Source organism: Megalopta genalis, chromosome 4 (assembly GCF_051020955.1).
Source record: "Megalopta genalis isolate 19385.01 chromosome 4, iyMegGena1_principal, whole genome shotgun sequence".
Lineage (NCBI taxonomy): Eukaryota > Metazoa > Arthropoda > Insecta > Hymenoptera > Halictidae > Megalopta > Megalopta genalis.
This window is the reverse complement of record NC_135016.1, coordinates 23,176,606-23,197,446: the sequence shown is the minus strand read 5'-3', so window position 1 is coordinate 23,197,446 and position 20,841 is coordinate 23,176,606. Positions and strand designations below refer to the sequence as shown.

The following is a 20,841-nucleotide window of genomic DNA, read 5'->3' as shown; positions in this document are numbered from 1 at the left end:
GGAGAGAAATTTTTTCGTACGAAAACATTCAAGCAGCTTGGGTTCTCCGCCGCGTAGCGAAAGGGTTAAATAAATTTCTTAAATTGTGCGTGCATTGTGATAAAGATGGCGAGAAGTTTAAATAAATTTTGTCTTGTTATCCGTGCAAAGATTTGATGTTAAATTTTGCTCTGCTCTGACAAGCAGTGTTAAATATAAAATCGCCAATCAAGCGTTCAAACTCGAACGATTTCTCTGGTTTAAAGCATTAATAAATATGTGTATAACGCTAATTTTGTGCTTCGATGAGCAGTAGACCGGTCTTATAGACAGCGTCATGCTCTATCTATTAAGGAAGCCAAACTTTGTTGGGATCCGCGAGGTATAAAACGGCCGTAAAAGCAATTGCTACGATAAATCGTGTCTTCTCTGCTCTTATATTGATAAACACGCTGTTCCAATTTTATATGGCTTTTCTGAACACTGGTATGGCAGATAACGTGTTAACTTGTATCTTTGATGGGCGAGCGAAAGTGTCAGTATGATTATAATTAAAGAAAACTTAAGGTGCAAGTTTACGACACACGTGTTTCTTCCGATTAGATTCGCAAAATGTACGCCATACATATTCGATTTAATCCTCTTGTTTAATTAAAAAGTAAAATCAAATACAGCTCTGGCTCTGTTATTATTCATGATGAAACGTACTCAATTTATGCGCATTTTTAATGTTTATGTGCATTTACGTAGCGACTGCATCTGAACAGCATGAACGATCATCGTCGATATATCCACCAGCATATTCTACGAATCAATGTATCCAAAAAACTAATGAAACAATAAACGTCAACGATTATGAATTTTCACGAAAAATGTTAAATTCATATATTTCACAGTCCTTTTAGTTGATGCGAAAGCAGAGCAAGTTTCTGGCAATTTTCCAACAGCAACTGGCTACTCTGTTGCATAAAATTAGGGAAGCAGGTATCGTTTTAATTTGTTCCGTCGGAGAAAGTGTTAAAGTACCCCTTTCAGGAACTTCGATCTAATTACACGCTTTGTTCTCCGAGAACACAGTACTATTTTCTCTTTTCCGTGTCCCCGTTTACCGTTAGGGTAAACCCGATGCGTAAATTTCCACGTAATGGCGTGGGAAGCTATCAGAATGGGCGTTCCTGTAATTAGAATAAAAATAGTGGTCGCGGCTTCGCGCGAAAGGTAATTAGAACGCGAACTTGTTTGTTACGACCCGAGTGGGATTACCTTTTCTTTTTTAATAACAAAGGAAACTGTTGGTCGAACAATGTAGCTAACGGCGTTTCCGCCGCGACGTATGCAACTGCGCCGCGGCGTAAAATGCATTCGTCCTCTACGCAAGGACCATTATCTATGGTCTGCATTAATCACGCTGCAGATTCTATGCTAACTACTCTCATCGATCACGGATGACTGTTTGAAAAGTTTACAACATGTTGATAAATTTCGTTGTAGATTGCGCCAGCTCTCATTTCTACGGCGATCATTCCCGAGTACAAATGACGACAGTGCATTGTCGGGACATAAGCATAACATTCGAAACATTTCTTTGGTTTTTGTAAAATTAAGCAAACTCGAAAGATTACGCGACACGTCGATTCAATTTATTTCGCAAGGTACTGTTGATTAAAAAGAGTTCGAGCACGTGGACACATATTCTTAAACATAGTACAGTAAATTGGAGCTCGGAGCTCGGAATTGAAAACGGTAATCGCCAGACACTCGGACACGATTCTTCGAGCCTCGCGGTTCGTTTTTATAGAAACTCGGGGCAGCCGGCAAAATAGACGACGGCTAGCATGCCGGTGTACATTAATATGAATACGTAGTAATGCTGGAATAAAAATGATGACTTAAGTTTTTTAATTCTAATTTTTTGCTGCGATTCGAAGGCAATTTGGAGGCCACCTGCCACTATTCGATGGCAATTCGGAGGCTACAAGCCATGATTCGAAGGCAATTCGGAGGCCACGTGCAACTATTCGAAGGCAATTCGGAGGCTACAAGCCACGATTCGAAGGCAATTTGGAGGCCACCTGCCACTATTCGATGGCAATTCGGAGGCTACAAGCCACGATTCGAAGGCAATTCGGAGGCTACAAGCCACTATTCAAAGACAATACAGAGACCACATGCCACGATTTGAAGGCAATTCGGAAACCATATGGCACTATTCGAAAACAATTCGGAGGCCACATGACATGGTTCAAATGCTATTCGGAGACCTCATGCCACTATTCGAAGGCAATTCGGAGGCCACGTGCCACTATTCGAAGGCAATTCAGAGGCTACAAGCCACGATTCGAAGGCAATTCGGAGGCTACAAGCCACTATTCAAAGACAATACAGAGACCACATGCCACGATTTGAAGGCAATTCGGAAACCATATGGCATTATTCGAAAACAATTCGGAGGCCACATGACATGGTTCAAATGCTATTCGGAGACCTCATGCCACTATTCGAAGGCATTTCGGAGGTCACATGTCTCGATTGGACAGAGAGTTTGACCATCAACGGTCGTTGCGATTGGTAACGTACCTTGTAGCTCCGCGGTTTTATTTACCTAACTCGCACCCAAACAAACCATTTCGTGATGTCTTCCGGGAACTCGAGTCAAAGGAACTGCGTCGCGTGACGCATCGCACGCTCGACTGACTCCGTCGAATCTCAGCTTCGACGTAGCAATAAATTAGCACAGGGAAATTCACAGCAACCCGAAATGTAGCATTTCCGGAAGAAGCTGCTGTAATCTCAAGTTACGGCAATGTTGCGCGCAACAGGAGATCGTCTTCTAACAAACTAACGACGTAACGTAGAATAGTTCTCGATGTTTCATCCGATACGGCGATGTAACCCAAAACTGAAGAGGATTGTAGATTCATCGGAAACCACAGATTCCTGTTCTTGTCAGTCCTTGACACTTTCTTGGATATCGTTAGCGATTTTTAACGAACTAAGGCTCTCGAAAACCGAACATTTCATTGTGAGAGAGAAACATTGCAGATATTCGCGAACTGATTTTCTTTCGTTGCTTTGCTTGATTTTAATACGAACGAGGATGATACCGCTGTCATTATTACGAGAAAAATAAAAGAATAAATACTTTTGTTTTTAGAAGAAAAGAGTTTTACCATCCTCCGTTGGTTTGTCTCAATATGATATAAATGAAGACAGCTTTCGCGAAATAACGAGACAGAATTTACCGCGTCGAACAAAAGAGATGGAACTCCGACGCGAAGATTAGAAAAAGTAGGGGCCGACAAAATCGGCCGCAATGCAATGCTACGCGCGTGCATCTACGTCGAGGAGTCGGACGGCAAGGTGATCCGTTATTTCATTGAAACAAGCTCGTTATCGGCGGAAACTGGTTCGAGTGCATCGTTGTTCCGAAACTTTCCAGTTTTCCCAGCGAGGTAATCATCATCCACGAAATATTCCGTGTAAGTTTAATCGAGCGTGATTTCACGCGCGATCAGACCGTGTCCCTGCGGAAGTTATAACAGGCACCGGTTTAATTAAACTGTAGCGCGACATTGCGAGATTCAATTTGTACGAGGAACAGCTATCGATCGCGTCAACTGTAATCTATCATTTGCATCGCTAAGAACAGCTTGTCAATGGTTATTTGATGCGGAAAGGAGAAGAGTTGTGTACGCCACGGTCGACGGCGCGCTCGCACGCGGCAGTTAGGTCTCTCTCCGCTTTGTAATGAATAATCGCGACGGTTTATGGGAACACGGGCTATACAGAGACAATTGCATCGTTCGCGATACATTGACTAACATTCGATGTCGCCGTAATGCTCTGCAACGAAGAATTCAGTGGCATTTCATACAGTTTTCGAATTAGTATCTAAATACAATTTTAATGGAACAATTAAAATTGGTTGCACGAACGATCGACACGAACGTTCGTGTAATAGAACGGCTACTTGGTTATATTGTTAGATACTGTCTTCATCGATTTGTACGGTAGATCGTTTTGATTATGCGTTGCCTTAGATTGGGCTGATTACTAAACCGCGGATCTCCCATTTATGGTGCGCGCAGATTTCTAAGATGCAAGAGAACGTATAAATTAACAAGATCTATTTTAAAGACATTTTTCTTCTCTTTTGCCAATTAATAAGCTTTTAGTAGACGAAGAAGACTTTTCTTTAATTCTAAGTCACTTGGAACTGACACAATATTTTTACTAGATTTTGAAAATCATTTTGATTCCGATATATTCGATCGAACTAAATTTCACTTGGTTTTTTGGACTACATTTTATCTTCTTAGTCTCGCCGTTGTCAATTAAATTACTCTATCGTTCTCTTATAGATGCAAAAAAATTTGAAGCTGGAAATTGTTTGCTTCGATGGGGCAATTTGTGTCGCGAACAACAAATTTTTATTAAAGATAAATATTTGGCCCAGCTTCACGGTGAAATAACTAAAGGTTGCAGTTTCATAACATTTTCATCTGGGCCCACACTGGACGTTTTAAATATACATTTTGCAAAATCAAGATTTCCTTTAACGCTTTACCATATAATAAAACCGCAAACTGCATTGTTAATGCTACACGCGAAAAAATAATGCCCTTACATTTTATGACGGGATAATAGTGGCGGAACCGATATTACCAGTAGCAACAATCGTGTTTTATCGCGATCGTTCTGTAGTCACAATTGAAACCAACAAAAGCACCAATCGAATAGATATCGATAGGTTGGGTTTCGCTAAAAAATATAACATTCTGGAACAAAAATGTGACGCAGTGTTTATATCCGACGAAGCTTACTATGATAAGAAAAAATACGCACCAGTTTATCGAAGACGAAATCGTATCATAAAACAGTTTAGAGTATAATTCTCTTCCCGTATTATTTTTATTCGAAGCTACAGTGACTATAGCCTCTTCCTCCTAAAAGAATTTCCAAGTGAAACCGAAGAAGATTAGTTTTCTTACGTGTCTACCGTTTCCATTAATATTACAGAGGAGTAACATTGTACCTCGAGTGAAGAGAAATTAATAGTATTCGTATTTAGCAGAAAGGTATAGAATAACGAGTAAATTCTCCATTCTCGTTGGAGCTCGTTGCGATCGAGACAGGAAATTCGTAATTCGTACACAGATACGCGATTCGTCATCTTGCGCGTGTGCCTAATGGTTCAATCGCTGCGCGTTACATCCCGCAGGCCAGAAGTATTTACACCCTCTGCTGAAACCGCCATCTTCGACGAACTTTACTTCAGGGGTCAGTCGCGCGGGTTAACGGCGAGGAAGCGACTAAACCCACCCTAGTACGCGTGCCATCCCTCTCGGTTCCTCCGAGTAAACCCTAGCCCCCCCTCCCCCCACTTATTCTCTCTCGCTGTCACTCTTTCTTTCTCGCCGCCCGTCTCTATCTCTCTCCGGCATCGTGCTCCAGCTCCACTTTTACTTAACTTTCTCCCTTCCTCCGGCCGTATCTTTCCTTCTTCGCTTTCACCGTGCCTCTCTGTTCGCCGTTCGCCCCTATCGCACCCCTGTCTCTCTCCCTCCCTTCGCCCGGCGTCCGTCCCCTCTCCCGGAAAATCAATATGGAGTGGCGTTGGTATACGACGTGGTGGCTGCTACCGCGTGTACACCCTCCTTCCGCCCGTCGGCTGCGTCCCTTCCACCCCCCGCAGTCACCCGCCGTATCCCTCCGGCCCCCCTTCGTCACTCTTCCAACTCCCCACGAACAGTCTTCCATCGCGCAGCGTATTTTAGGTCGCGCGTCCCTCTCCTCGACTCGGCCTATCGTCGTCCGACGCCTCGATCAAATACATCGGCGCTCTCCAAGCAAGAGAGCATGGACCATTCGAAGGCTTCCGAGTGCCGGCCGATAGTATTCCCGAAAATCAACTCGGTTATTGCTGCCGGCCGGTACTGCAGCAGCAACGTTTTACCATTTTTTGAGAATATTTATTCGGAGTTTCGAATCGCTTCAAACATGGTCGCCGTGTTTCGAATCTAGCTGATTCTTGAATCTGATACTAATACTAATATTAATACTAATACTAATACTAATACTAATACTAATACTAATACTAATACTACTTCAAACAAGCAATCGACGACAAGCATTGTTTACGTTTTATAAAGTGTCCCAGAATTATGGTACTTTCGGGAAATCAGGGGTTCGTGAAGTCATTATGCAGGGTGTCCCGAAAATATCTCGCAATCCGGAAATGGGAGGTTCCTGAGGTCATTTGAAGGAACCTTTTCCTTTGCGAAAATTTTCTCCACGGCTTCGTTTACGAGTTATTAACGAAAAACGGTGACCAATGAGAGGCGTGCTCGACTGGCGCGAGGCGGCTCAGCCAACGAGCGGACGGAGTCCAGTTGCGCTGATTGGCTCGGCCGCCTTGCACGAGCTCGCCTCTTATTGGTCGCCGTTTTTCGTTAATAACTCGTAAACGAAGCCGCGAATTGCATTTTTGCTGAGGAAAAAGTTCCTTCGAATCACCTCAGGAACCCACCGCTTCCGGATTACGAGACATTTTTGGGACACTCCGTATACACTTCGAGTGTCGGAACGCATCCGATTTCTAAACATTCGACACCGCAGTGTCGAACTGCTTGTGATACCGGAAGAGTGTCGAACTTCGGTCAGTAGCTCGACGCAATCAGCGCTGTTAATGACAAGACACATAGAACATCCCAGCTACGAGTTTCAGGTGCCACCCTCGAACCTCGAGGATTTGTTAACATCCTGTCCAGGTTATCGCTCCGAGCAGCGACGCGGGGGTCTCGCTTGGCGCTCGTTGGTCGATGAATAGTTATTGACGCGTTCCCGTCGCTTATGTAAATGTGGGTAACGCAATCTTTCGCCTATCAAAACTGTCCTGCGTCGATAAAATGAACAACCCGTAAGATATAACAGAAGAGTGGAGTTGCCAAGGAACTGTTGTACCATCCGACAGTATAAGAGTCGATCAACGACGGTGACCGGGAACACGCGAGCGTGATCGAAACTGTAAAATGTAACCCTTTGCACTCGAGTGGTGACTCTGAGTCACCGTTAAGATTGTTACATCGTGATCCAAGATAATTCTTATATTGTAAAAGTCTAGACGTAAAAAATGGTTAAAAGTCTGACTGTCGTACGAATAGCAAGACTATAAATTTCGTATGCACAAAATGCGCTTTGTCATATAAAACGAAAATACCATAAGTTAGAAAAATGAATTTAGATTTACAGTTAAAATGGCTTCGAGTGCAAAGGGTTAATACGTCGAAATCATTATCTTTTAAATAGTTGGAAACAATCTACGACGCCTGTTGAATGGGCTATTGTCGCCGTAAACACTTAGGGGTGAACGAGGATCTCTGTACTTTTCTTCGACGCTTGTCCGTCGATCCTGCAGCTTATAAAATTCTCTAAAATCAAAGAAATTTATTTAGATGATAAAATAAAAATTGGAAGACCAAGATGCATGGTACAGAACACTCACACACGCCTTCTTTCGTTTCGCGGGCCCCAACCGAATTTCGTGCGCCGAACATATTAGCGCAAACGTTTGCTCTTGAATCGAGACAATCAATCGCGTCGCCCTTATATGGGTGACACGGCAGCCAAGGTGTTCAAATTAAGCGACGAGGGCGTACCTCTCGCGAATGCTGTTTTATCGGCACGCAATTCGATATTTTCAACGCGGAGGAAACGCTTGTTATTTATTGTCGGTTCAGATGTCGTATCCAAAGTCTCATAGCTGCGTTATAGTTCTGTCAGATACGTGGTTCGCTGTTCCAAATGACATACGGTAGACCTTCGATCGACTGATCGTTGTCCAAATACGTTTCACACGTAAAGATGAAATCTGCTACTATGCTTATAGCATTTATGTCGTTCTACATAATGTCTCCCTAATGCAGAAAAATGGGCAATTTGGAAAGAGGAGATACGATTGTTCGAGCCTCGCAGCTCGTTTTTATAGTTGTTGACAATCGATAATCATAATAAACGAGCCACAGGACTCGAACGATCGTATCTCTTCTTCCAAAATTGTCTATTTTTGTGGAGAATCTGAGCGTCAGTTAGGGAGACATTATTGTACAGCAATGTCTCTCTAATTGACGCTCAGATTCTCCAAAAAAAATAAAAATTCTATAATTAAATTGCCTTAAATGTAAATTGAACAGAGAGATATACAGTAATGTCTCCCTAATTGACGCACAGACTGTCCACAAAAATGGACAATTTGGGAAGAGGAGATACGATTGTTCGAGCGTTGCAGCTCGTCTTAATAGTTGTCGACAATTCGTGACTATAAAAAGGAACCGCAAGACTCGAACAACAATCGTATCTCCTCTTCCAAAATTGTCTATTTTTGTGGAGAATCTGAGCGTCAGTTAGGGAGACATTATTGTACAGCAATGTCTCTCTAATTGACGCTCAGATTCTCCAAAAAAAATAAAAATTCTATAATTAAATTGCCTTAAATGTAAATTGAACAGAGAGATATACAGTAATGTCTCCCTAATTGACGCACAGACTGTCCACAAAAATGGACAATTTGGGAAGAGGAGATACGATTGTTCGAGCGTTGCAGCTCGTCTTAATAGTTGTCGACAATTCGTGACTATAAAAAGGAACCGCAAGACTCGAACAACAATCGTATCTCCTCTTCCAAAATTGTCTATTTTTGTGGAGAATCTGAGCGTCAGTTAGGGAGACATTATTGTACAGCAATGTCTCTCTAATTGACGCTCAGATTCTCCAAAAAAAATAAAAATTCTATAATTAAATTGCCTTAAATGTAAATTGAACAGAGAGATATACAGTAATGTCTCCCTAATTGACGCACAGACTGTCCACAAAAATGGACAATTTGGGAAGAGGAGATACGATTGTTCGAGCGTTGCAGCTCGTCTTAATAGTTGTCGACAATTCGTGACTATAAAAAGGAACCGCAAGACTCGAACAACAATCGTATCTCCTCTTCCAAAATTGTCTATTTTTGTGGAGAATCTGAGCGTCAGTTAGGGAGACATTATTGTACAGCAATGTCTCTCTAATTGACGCTCAGATTCTCCAAAAAAATAAAAATTCTATAATTAAATTGCCTTAAATGTAAATTGAACAGAGAGATATACAGTAATGTCTCCCTAATTGACGCACAGACTGTCCACAAAAATGGACAATTTGGGAAGAGGAGATACGATTGTTCGAGCCTTGCAGCTCGTTTTAATAGTTGTCGACAATTCGTGACTATAAAAATGAACCGCAAGACTCGAACAACAATCGTATCTCCTCTTCCAAAATTGTCTATTTTTGTGGAGAATCTGAGCGTCAGTTAGGGAGACATTATTGTACAGTAATGTCTCTCTAATTAACGCTTAGATTCTCCAAAAAAAATAAAAATTCTATAATTAAATTGCCTTAAATGTAAATTGAACAGAGAGATATACAGTAATGTCTCCCTAATTGACGCACAGACTGTCCACAAAAATGGACAATTTGGGAAGAGGAGATACGATTGTTCGAGCGTTGCAGCTCGTCTTAATAGTTGTCGACAATTCGTGACTATAAAAATGAACCGCAAGACTCGAACAACAATCGTATCTCCTCTTCCAAAATTGTCTATTTTTGTGGAGAATCTGAGCGTCGATTAGAGAGACATTACTGTACTTAGGTTGGACGATCGTGGTTCCACTGTACCGGTACAATTAGTCGACACCTCGACCTAGACGAGAGAAACTTATTCGAGCGTGTAACATTATCGAAACGAACGATCGCAACGTTAGTATTATTCCGAAGAGATTCGGACGGTATTTCTCGTAAAGAATACGTCAGCTCCGCGGAAGAGATTGGTCACCGAGTCACCGTAGCCGTGATTCCATCGAGCCCGGGTCAACATCCGGCTATATTGGCACCGCCGCCACTGGTTGAATAGACCGCGTGGTCCGCTGCCTTCCGGCGAGCTGCCGCACTTTCCAGCTTTCTTGCCAGCCCGCCGCCCACCCCGGCCCCGGAATATAATTTCTCCAGAGAATACGGGGACGGACAGAGAAAAGTCACGGAAGGGGACGGAGAAAAGAGACTCTCGGCCCGTCAAGGGACGGCCAGCGAGACTCGGTCGCACGTCTGCCGGCGACGCGATCCCATTTTTGCCACGATTCTGCTCCGGGCACACGCAATTGTGCGTCTTCTCGATCGAGCTGCGCCAGAACGCTCGAAACTTTCGACTCGGAAATACCGGACACGACTTTACGAAACTGCCGTTCCACCGCGCGTAGTTTCGCGAGCGACGGTCGAAGCTCGAAATTCTAATAAAGGAACACGGAGCAACACGTTCGCGACACGGCGAACCGTGCGGTCCTTTCATTGCGAGACGATAATATTTTCATTTGTCGTATTGTTTTCTGCACAGAAATTCGATGGTGAAATTATGCTTCGCGTTATTGTAAAAGCGAAATTATGAAATAGATGAGTGCCACTCTCGTAGTCGGTAGATGCTGCTTGAAATTTTCATCAGTTCGCGTAATCTTTGTTACGAGACTTCTTTCTTTTTTAATTAAATTTTAATTCCAAATTCTCAATTCTAAATTCGTAATTTTTATACATATATTTAATTAAAGAAATAATATTTAAATAAAGAAATATAAATATATTTAGATAAAGAAAGTCGAAACGTTTATCGTAATCCTTTATCTTGAGAATTGTCTATAGTACAGTAAATGTCAATCGTTTATTACATCCGTGAAAAGTGTGACCATATATAATATATTTAATATATTATATTATATATTTCCATAAGATCTTGTTTTCGGTTCAATTAGACGTTCTTACGAATCGATGTGAAAGCATTACAATTTTGTAACCGTTATCTGTCGTATAAATTAATATTCGCAACACTCGGGCATGTATTAATCTGTTAATAAGCATTCTGAATCTGATCGGTCTATATGAACTTTTACGAACATGAAGTACTTCTTATTAGTCAGCGATCTTTGTAAAGTATACTTTTACACTTTTACAATGCACACTACCGAGTTCGACTACTGAATCGATACCAGTAATAATGTACCTGTTAAGAAGAGAAACTCGAGCGACTGCAATTAATCGAATTGATTTTTTAAGAGGCAGAAATTAAGTGTTTCAATTGCTTCTAAAGTTACCGGCATCGAAGCGAAAGGAATTCCGTCACGCGATATTCACTGAAAATCAAGTGTTGATTAAACGTTCGATGAACGCCGCTCGGTGACCAGCTTCAATCGGACTCCATTTTCAATGAGAAGCGAACGGTGATCGTCGTTTGGAAAACAGTGAAGTTACTGTTGTGCCATCGAACATTGTTTCTCAAAATTTTCAAACTCGCAGACGTAGCTCGTTTATAATAATTACGCTGCGAGAAAATCTGCACAAAATGCAGAATCTTCCGTATGAACTGCGTAAAATGAGAACCAAATAAAAAGTTCTTTTCCACTGAAATAATTGAAGTAAGCTAAAAATGATACGTCGATGTCCTTCAATTTTTCTCTTAATTGTCACTTATTCGTTTCGATCATAAATATATGAAACCTGCAATGTAAAAATGATATTTAAAGGCATTGGCTGTCGAGAAACGAAACGCAACGGGTGCCAGAGAAACAAATTAAATTAATTGGTGGTACTACGATTTAATAATATGAAATACGTGTGAAGTAAAAAGTATGAAATACGTTGGAATAATATAGAAATACGTGTTCGAAGACATCCGGTTTCTAGAAGTCTTCCATCTTAAATCTTGTTAGTACGCTGTCTACGTGTTGCGATCGCATTGCGTGCTCACGTTTTGTATTGCGATGTGTTTTGTACACACACTCCTGGCCTAATCAGCTTATGTCGTGTCATTTATCGGCTCAGCTTTATCGTGACTCCTGTATGAAATGCTGAAGTTGGTTGATAAGTCTTCTTAGCGAATTGTCGCGAGTATCGCAACATTTTGTCCTTTTGAAACGGAACAAACAAAAGGAAATACAGCACTGTGGACGCTTCGAAATGAAATCGGACAACATTGGGCAGAAACGCCAGGTTCTCCTTGTCAGTCCTTCTTGGTAACATATTTGTACACCTAAAGTGTTCGAAGCTTCCTAGAAGAAACGACAAAATTTACGATAAACGAACGAAACTGATATTTAGTACACTCCCATTGAAATATCGATTTGATCCTAGAACGCCCAAAAATCGTTTCGTTCGTGTCACACTTGACAAAAATACAGAACAGAATGAAACGTCCTAAGTGCCTGAAAATGAAAAAAACCTCGAGACCGAGGAACCTACGAAGATGCCACGTACAGTAATGTCTCCCTAACCGACGCTCGGATTGTGCACAAAAATGGGCAATTTGGGAAGAGAAGATGCAATCTTTAGAGCTTCGCATCTCGTTTATTATAGTTACCGATTATCGACAGCTATAAAAACGAACCGTAAGGCTATGTTCTCCCAATTAGGGAGAATTTACTGTACTTTCAGATGTCCGTTCCATCCCGAACATACACGCAAAATAACGTGCATTTTAGGCACCGCATACATTCCACATTCCATTGCATACGCACATTGCATTCCATTGCACGAAGGATCGGTTCGTACATCCGTTCGTACATAGATGCGTTCAGATACGAACAAAAACGATGAGCAAGCTTCTCGTCTTATCCCGAACCGGGTGCATACATCGTTGAAGCGGGCAGCGAGGAAAATAAAGTCTCGCTCGACGTTTCTCGTGTTCGTGCAATCGCTGCCTTTCTTCGGCGCAACAGTCTCGGGACGGAAACTATCGGCGTTCGGTATTTTCGCGGTATCGCGCGGAAGGTCTAACTGGCTGTTTAAGACGAGCACAGCACCGGCGCGGTTGCCCCGCGAATTGTTCCGCGGTTGCGGTTCTTTCTCGATGTTTGTTATTGTCCGCAAGCTGCCGGTGCGTTTCAGAGATTTGCCCCGCGTACCACTGCGAAGGCTGTTGAATGTAGGGTAAACTGTTGAACGTGACACAGTTCGTGCGCTCGGCTGCACGGCATAAGCTGCACGCTTTGTTGCACTCGGTAAAGCGCAGTTTTTCATCGGCGCACTGTACCGCACGGGGAAGCAGCGATAGAGGCGAGAGATAGCCGGGCACGCGACCGCGCCGATTCCCGGAGAATAGATATTTAAGCTGGTAAGGCGCGATGTCACAGGCCTCAAAAATTTTAACGCGGCTATAGCTTTCGAACAGCGCGCGACTGCGTCGTTAACATGCTTCGGTATCGAATCTACCGAGCGGCAAATTGCTCGACGAAGTCCTTTCTATGGGAGAATATTGACCTATGGCAGCTAACTGCATCGCGTCAACTGCTACCCCGTGTCTTCTATCTTGAAGAAATTATACTCTGAATCATTTTAGACGAGGTCTCGATTATTCACAGATTGCTCGATAATCCGTACTCGATTCTTGCACGGCTGGATAATCCAAGATGACCGTGCAACGGGTCATCTCTTTGGTACAAACTGCGTTAAGTTAACGCAAGGTACGGACGGAGATTAAATAGATATGAATTTCTATGGTATACTGTATTATCTTTTTTCTTTTTTGGTGTTTAAAATCGTATCAACCTTCTGGTCATTAGCGACATCTTGGTGCTGTTTTTAGTCCAGGATGATTATATTTGGTGATACACGTTGGTTTCTTTTAGGTAGTTTAGGATATTCTGGACACGTTTCCGTGATGCCAGGATCGTCGGTGATGTTATTTTCTATTTTTGCCTCCGGCCATGGTATTTTTTGCATTTGAATAGCAGACGATCGGCTGATATGACTTCATCGCCGTATTATTATTGCACGCTTTTGTTGCGTTTTCCCATCTCGCCGGCGCCAGATTAAGAGACTGTCTAACGAATGTCCGCCCCTCGCGGCTGCGTCCGTCGCGTGGCTGTCCTCCGATACGCCGTCCGTTTTCCCGCAAACAACCAGTTATGCATCATGCATAATGCCGCGGCACGTACGCAACGTCGACGAAAGAAACGCTGTCCCCGGGGGGGTCGGACCGGCAAGAGTTTTAATAAAATTCCATGCCCCCATCTGCATAAACGCACGGTGCACGCTCGCGTGTCACGCGAGCTACGCGTGCTCGGTGAAACCGTCCCGACGAAGTGTTTTTCCGATAACTACGCGCCGGATTAATAAACCGCTGCTTGGTGTGCCATGATTCTTCGAATGGCCGATGCACAATTAGTTTAGAACCGGCTAACGTGCCGGCTGCCACACCAATTATCGTAAAAGTCATACGACACGAGAACTTGTTTCCCTGGCGGCGGAATGAATCCGTCGTTTTTATATTAACCCTAGAAAGATAACCATATGACAACGTACGTAAAAGATAACCATACGCTTCAGAGGCGCATGCTTTTCTAAGGCGTCAATTTTATACTAACAATGGATATTTATTTCAGTTAATCTAGTCATTTTAAAGGTTTGGCATTATTGTAAAAATAAAATGCATTTATATTATATTTTTTTATATTTTAAGCAATTTTAAACTTAAATCACTAGACCTCTATGAAAAATTAACAAAAATCAACAGTCTCCGCAGGCGCCTCTGCGACGTAGGTTATCTTTCTCGGGTTAAAGGAACGTTTTTAAATCGGACGTGTATACTTTGTGGGCCTAGCGAAGCGATCGATGATTACTAGACCGAGGATCTTACGTGATTACGATAGAAATTATTACGGAGACTGTTGTAATGTAAAGACATTTGAAAAATTTAAGGATAGTCTTATGTTCTTGTGAATTTTTTTAGAATTATTAACGAAAGGAATATATTTCTATTTGACTTACATTTAAGGCAATTTAATTAGAAAATGTTTATTCTCCGTAAGGATCCAATGTGTAAGAATTGTTTAAAGCGACACATACAATAATGTATCTCTAATTGACGCTCGGATTGTCCACGAGAAGATACGATTATTCGATCCTTTCGGTTCAATTTTATAGTTAAGAATTGTCAACAACTACAAAAACGAGCTGCAAGGCTCGAATAATCTCCTGTTCTCAAATTGTCCACTTTTGTGGACAATCTAAGCGTCAGTTAGGGAGACGTTACTGTACATTGCGCTTTGAGACTAAACCTATCGAACACTGATAGTGACTCATACCTGTTGTTTTTTTAAGATCGGCAAGATTAAATTTACTTAAATTTTTCGTCATTATTCTTACGAAACAGTTTTTATAATTTCATCGCAATTTGAACACGGGTTTGCAAAACCAGTAATTTTGATTTGTACTCTTCTGCTCGCCTACCGAGAGATAAAGTTTATTATAGTAATTCCTTCTTATATCTTATAAATATTAGCAGTGCTTGGTTCACATAAAAAGTTTTGATAAAAATAGATTGTACAGTTTGATAATAAAATCGTATCACCCAAATGCGATATAGTATTATAAAGTTTATTGCTTCGCTATTTAGCTGAGCGTCTTACCTTTAAATTTCACGAAAAAAACATAATCGTTCCGCCATTTCACGATATCTTTTCCTCATGCTTCTTGACGGAGCATGCAGTCGTTATGAAACTTCTCTGCTTTTTCCATTGAACTATTTTTCATGATTCGTTTTTATAGACGAGATATCGTTAAATTCGTTCGCTTCCAAAAAATATTATTGCGACCGAAATAAATAATCCGATGGAACTGTGTCTGCAGGATATGGTCGATGCCGTAAAACTTTTCAACCGCATTCACGGAATTTTTTGCACGTTTTGTTCAAACACAATCGAATTTCAGATATACTTTCCCGATAGTTTTCTTGTTCATTTCGAAAATTCTGGGCTCGAGGCAAAAGGAAGAATGCTTTATCGCGTTCCGAGCTCCAGTTTCCCGCAAATTGTTCGAGTTAACAATTCAATGCCGGCGATAAAATGTACAAATACCAACAACGATAGAAACAATCAGTATTAGACACTTGATCGCAACAGTGACGAAGCGTGCACATAAAAGTTGTTTATGTTTGTTTACGTTACATTTTTCATTCGTTAGAGAACATAGACGCATTTCATTGTCATAGAGATCGACGATGTTGACATTGCAGTTACTTTAACAACTCGCGCTGTCAATATTTACAGTGTATTATCGGTACGATCAACATCTGCATTTCGTCGTGCACGTCTACGTCTCAGCAAGCATAAATCAAAATGTCGTAAGCCATTAGTTTCTGCGTCTCGAAATCGCTATTGGAATTTAGTATTTCGTTGCCGCAATGTACAACCGGAAATTGCAAAATATATGAATTTTTCAGTCGAGTTGAATTTTCGTTGGTATTTTCATGAAGAGACACTACGACGGAATCGCGATGAATTTTTTTGATATAAAAATATGAGTACTAACGAAACGAGTTACCGAAAAATAATTATTTCAACATCCATCTTTGCGAATAGCTTTTGCAATGTACGAATAAAGTGACAGGCAAATTACGATCAGTCGTGGTAAAACAAACGCGAGATTTCGACGAAAAGTCCAAATGAAATGTTAATTGAAAAGTGAGCAGCTGACTGCGAACATAGAAATCGGGTCACGATATTTGTTACAATCCACGAGAGATATTTGACAATTTCTGTAATAGATTTCACCGTATATTGTTACCGTGACCGGTTTTATGGCCGGTATTCCGCCAGCAATGTTTATTATCAGGATACTAACCATAAACTGAGAAATAGTTCGCCATAATTTAAATCCTCGAATCCAACTTTGCATGCCAGAGAGCCATGAACGTTTTCAACGATATCCCCGAACTAATTGAACTAATTGAAGTAATAAACTAAATTTGACTAAAACCAGAATGCCTAATTCGGTAGCATCTCTTATCACATTCATTCCGTTTAATCGCAAGCCTTAATCGCTTCTCCTCAACGTACGTTACGCAAACGCTGTTCACGAAATTTATACAAGATGTATAATATTTACAATAATATTTTATTACGCTCACCGTTACATACTCACGGTTTTATATTTATTGTTATGTAGTTGTGGTTTTGTACTCATCGATCCATCTATTGAAAAAGAACGAATAACTGGAATAGCAATTGGCACAGATCGAGTGTAAGACATGCCTAATTGAATTCTCGCTTGGTTTCACGCAATAGATAAGGACGGTTATTCGGTCGCACAATGCAAAGTCTGATTAAAACATTGAAAGCACCGACAGTCGATTTTTAAGGAGATTCTGAAATTTTTATTATGATGTACTGGACAAATTGAATGTTACTAATTGAATGTTATACAATATAATGTTATATAATATATCCTCTGATCAATTTTAGCTTTTCAGTTTCGATTTGATCAATTAAATGATTTTGACATTACAGGAATTTTTGCGATTTATTTGACTCGACACTAGATTTACGGAACCCGTCAAAATGACGGGTCACTAATTGTTTAATTTACGATTATTCATATCGTAAAGATACATTTACGAGTTATTTATTCAATTCATATGTTACTCACGGCAAATACAATTATAATAACGCTTTCAACGCAATTGCAACAACGCTCGTTAAAAATCAGAATAAATGTCTCATCGTTACTTTCACAAACTAATATAAAACAGCTGTTTCTCGTGCACCGTAAATCTAGCGTCAATATGTATACTTCTTTGATCCTAGCGCATGTTCATAAAATCTGCTTGAAATCGAGAACAAAATCAATTCCTGCAAACACGCACATCACTCGATTAAATTTGAAAACTCTACTCGCGAAAAGAAAAACAAGAAAACAAGTACCACGTCCGATCATAACCGGCCGCTGTCTACATCGTAGCCGATTCTGCCCAAGAAACATCGACTCCGCATTTCCGTCCAGTCGTTCCACGTAGAATCAGCCCTCCCCAATTATTCCAAGGGACCCAGTAAATCCTCCACACATCCCGAAAGCTCCACGATCCTCTGAATTTACGTCTTGAACGCCGTTCCTCGTGAGTACGCAGACCGTACCGGCGAAACCGCAATTCATTTCCGGGCAATCGGAACCTTGCGAAACAAAAGTCACCGTGCCCGGTCCAGGTACGCGCGCGACCCCCGGTTTCCGCCGGTTAATCGCAAGCCCGGCAAATCGAAGCCTCGGTTATCAATAGAATACCGGCGTGCACTTGATCCAATCCGTTCGGAGGCGCCCCCGTAGGAAAAAAAATCGACCGGCGGAATTCGTGTGGGCCGGCGGGGTGGTCGGGGTGCCCTTAGGTAGTCACGTTCCTGTGTCATGCGCAGTGCGCGGTGCTTTAAGGGTGGTGGTTCGAAAGGTTGATCGTCGTTGGCGCGGTTGGGCAGAGGGGGTTGCTCTCTCGGTGGTATCCGCGTGGCGGGGCTGTTCGGCGGGGAGAGCGCGAGGGAGATAGAGAGAGCGAGAGAGAGAAAGGGAGCGAGAGAGAGCGTGAGAGGGAGAGTGAGAGAGTGAGAGAGCGAGAGAGAGAGAAAGGGGAGTGCTAGGATGGCCGCGAGAGGCGCGGGGCGGCTGGTTAGTAGCGGAGGCACACGTTGTGCCAGACGGCCGGCAGTAGCGAGGCCACACGGCGACGTGTGCGTGGGTCAGCCTTGCCCCACATTCAGCCGCGAGTCGCGGTGCTCGCGTTTTTCGCGTGGAGCCGGCACGCAGGCACGCAGAGCACGCACCACCGCTTTGGTAGCCGAGGGAGGCCGGGGATGGTAGCGAGGAAGTGCCGGCGTCGCCGTCGAGCAGCGTCCCGCCGGCGACTCGCGCGACGGCGCTCCGTGTACGCCGGCAAGGCTTCCGAGTGAACGAACGCCGCGACGCGAGCCGAGCCGACGCGTCGCGACGCCGACGGGGCCGGTCGTTTCGCGGCTTCGCATCGGGCTCGAGATTCTGCTCTCTCTCTCGCGGGACTGCGACCGCACCGCGTGCATCGCCGCGGGTCCACTATCATTTCCCTCCGTCTCTTTTCATCTTTCGCCTCTTCTTATCAATTCCGGCTCGCGTGTGAGTGCGTGCGCGTCGGTGGCCGGTCGAATCTAATCGGTGGTGAGTGGCTGCGTGAGAGTGCGTGAGGGCACGGGCACGGGCGCGCGCGCGCGCGCGCGTCCTAGCCTCCTTTGCAGCGGGATCTCTTGGGCTAGTGGGAAAACGGAAATTCGGGATGTAAGTCGGCCTTGCGAGGATCCCCGACGTGTATAGGCTCTCTCTCGACGCGCGGCGGTCGACGCAGCTGCCGGCTTTCTCCTCGAGCGGACCGCTCTCTCTCGCCACGGGAGAGCCGAGAATTCACGAGGGATCGTTCACGGAGGGGAAAAGCTCCGGGAAATTACGTGATCGTGATATGTGAGTGCGGGAAGAGCAGTGCGGGATAACGCCGATAACGGACGCGGGAGTGGTGTTGCCTCGTGTTTTTCCCCATCGGCGTTTCCGCCAGAGTGTGCCTACTACCCCTTTTTTTGGGCGTTCCGCTTAGCCGTGCTCGGAAATTCGAATTTGAACCGGCCGGGTGGGGGTGTCTCGGGAAGCTCGAGTCGGTCGATGCCGGTCGAGAGCGGTCGCTTTAAATTCCGCGATCGAGCAGTTCGTCTTTTTACTCCTGCACACGCTGCCCCCCTTCGCGTCTCCCCCCTCCGTTCTTCCTCTCGGCACTTTTCCTCTCTCGCGGAGATAAAGGGTCCTAGGATCATCGTTAGGGAATTAAAATTCCGCCGAAGGCGAGCGGTCGATGCTCTTTGAGACCGAGGTATTTCGTAAACCGACGGAAACGGTGGATGGGAGAGAGAGAGAGAGAGGAGAGACTCCCGTTGCGCCGCTGGCGAGCCAGACGAATCTCCGTTAATACGAATTCTCCGCGTTTCTTCCATTGCCCGAACTTCACCGTCTCGAATCTTCGCGTTCTTATCGGGAAAATGCCGGGGAACTCGCGGGGAAACTCGCGGGAAACTCGAGGAAACCGGAGGGACGTGCCGTGAATAGTGTCGATCCGAGGCTTTCGATGAGAAAAACCTCTCGCTCGCGACTTTATGCCGCGGAAGGGTGTTCGGAGAGTGCCCCACGCAGTTGAGAATGGATTAATCGAAGACGGCTTGGCCCGTTCTGCGTAGTATCCTCGTCGCAACTGTTGCTATCTGTACGCGCGAGAAGGTCGATGCTAGAACCACCGAGCACTCGAAATATCGCGTTTCCGAGTTCACGTTGGCGCAGACAATTTTCTGCTCTTTAATCACTGAATTACGCAATTTACATTATTTCGTTGTTCTCTTTCTCGGTTATTAGAGCAGCGGAGCCGGTTAATGCGCGGCGATCAATTTATTGCGGTGTTGATTTGTTTTCGGACGTAATTAACTTCAGGTTTATCGAATAAGACATGTTCACATTTTTTTATTCTTTCATTCTGTTCATTTTCGAGTAAAATATTTAATATATCGTATGCGGAAAATATGAAGTTAATTGCGTCCGAAAACATATCAACGCTACAGCAAATTGGTCGCTCCGCGGTAACCGACTTCACTATCCTACTTTTCGTCATTTCTCACCTTTTGTCTAGGTACCTAGACTAGTACATTACGTTTATTCGTTAGGTTTTCCTAAAATAAACAGGATAGTTTTACCTGAAATTAATTTTACGTAAAATAAAAATGTCGAAACAACTTTCCAAAAAATGGGTTGGGAAATAATATTTTATTCTGTAGAATGAGAGTCCGAATTTCTACAATTAATTAACGTTGCTTGATTGTACCTTCTAGGTATTCGGTATGCTCGATTTAAATGTGCACTTTACCCATTAATTATTGTCTGTCATTTTTCCATCGTATCTCTTGTCGTTTAAAGCAAGTAATTTTAAAATGCATACAATGCTTGGTTTTCATCCATGCCACGCGT

General features: G+C 43.1%; 1 protein-coding gene and 1 long non-coding RNA gene across 17 annotated transcripts in view; one reads left to right on the top strand and one right to left on the bottom strand.

Moving 5' to 3' along the window:
* Positions 1–20,841, top strand: part of unc-13 — a 646,812-nt gene that overhangs the window by 277,153 nt on the left and 348,818 nt on the right. For 2 of the 16 annotated variants that reach the window (XM_076520781.1, XM_076520780.1), the window contains exon 1: positions 18,523–19,302. The exons of 10 other annotated variants lie outside the window; for them this stretch is intronic. The gene's annotated coding sequence lies outside the window, so the exon portion shown is untranslated. Of the gene's footprint in view, positions 1–18,522; positions 19,303–20,841 lie in introns of those variants that run through there. 4 more of the 16 variants (XM_076520784.1, XM_076520778.1, XM_076520783.1 and 1 more) reach the window with 2 other exon arrangements.
* LOC117223063 (uncharacterized) lies at positions 608–5,287 on the bottom strand. Its single transcript, XR_013033104.1, has 2 exons — positions 5,015–5,287; positions 608–4,925 (listed from the first exon to the last, which is right to left on the bottom strand). It is a non-coding gene; the product is annotated as an uncharacterized LOC117223063 (long non-coding RNA).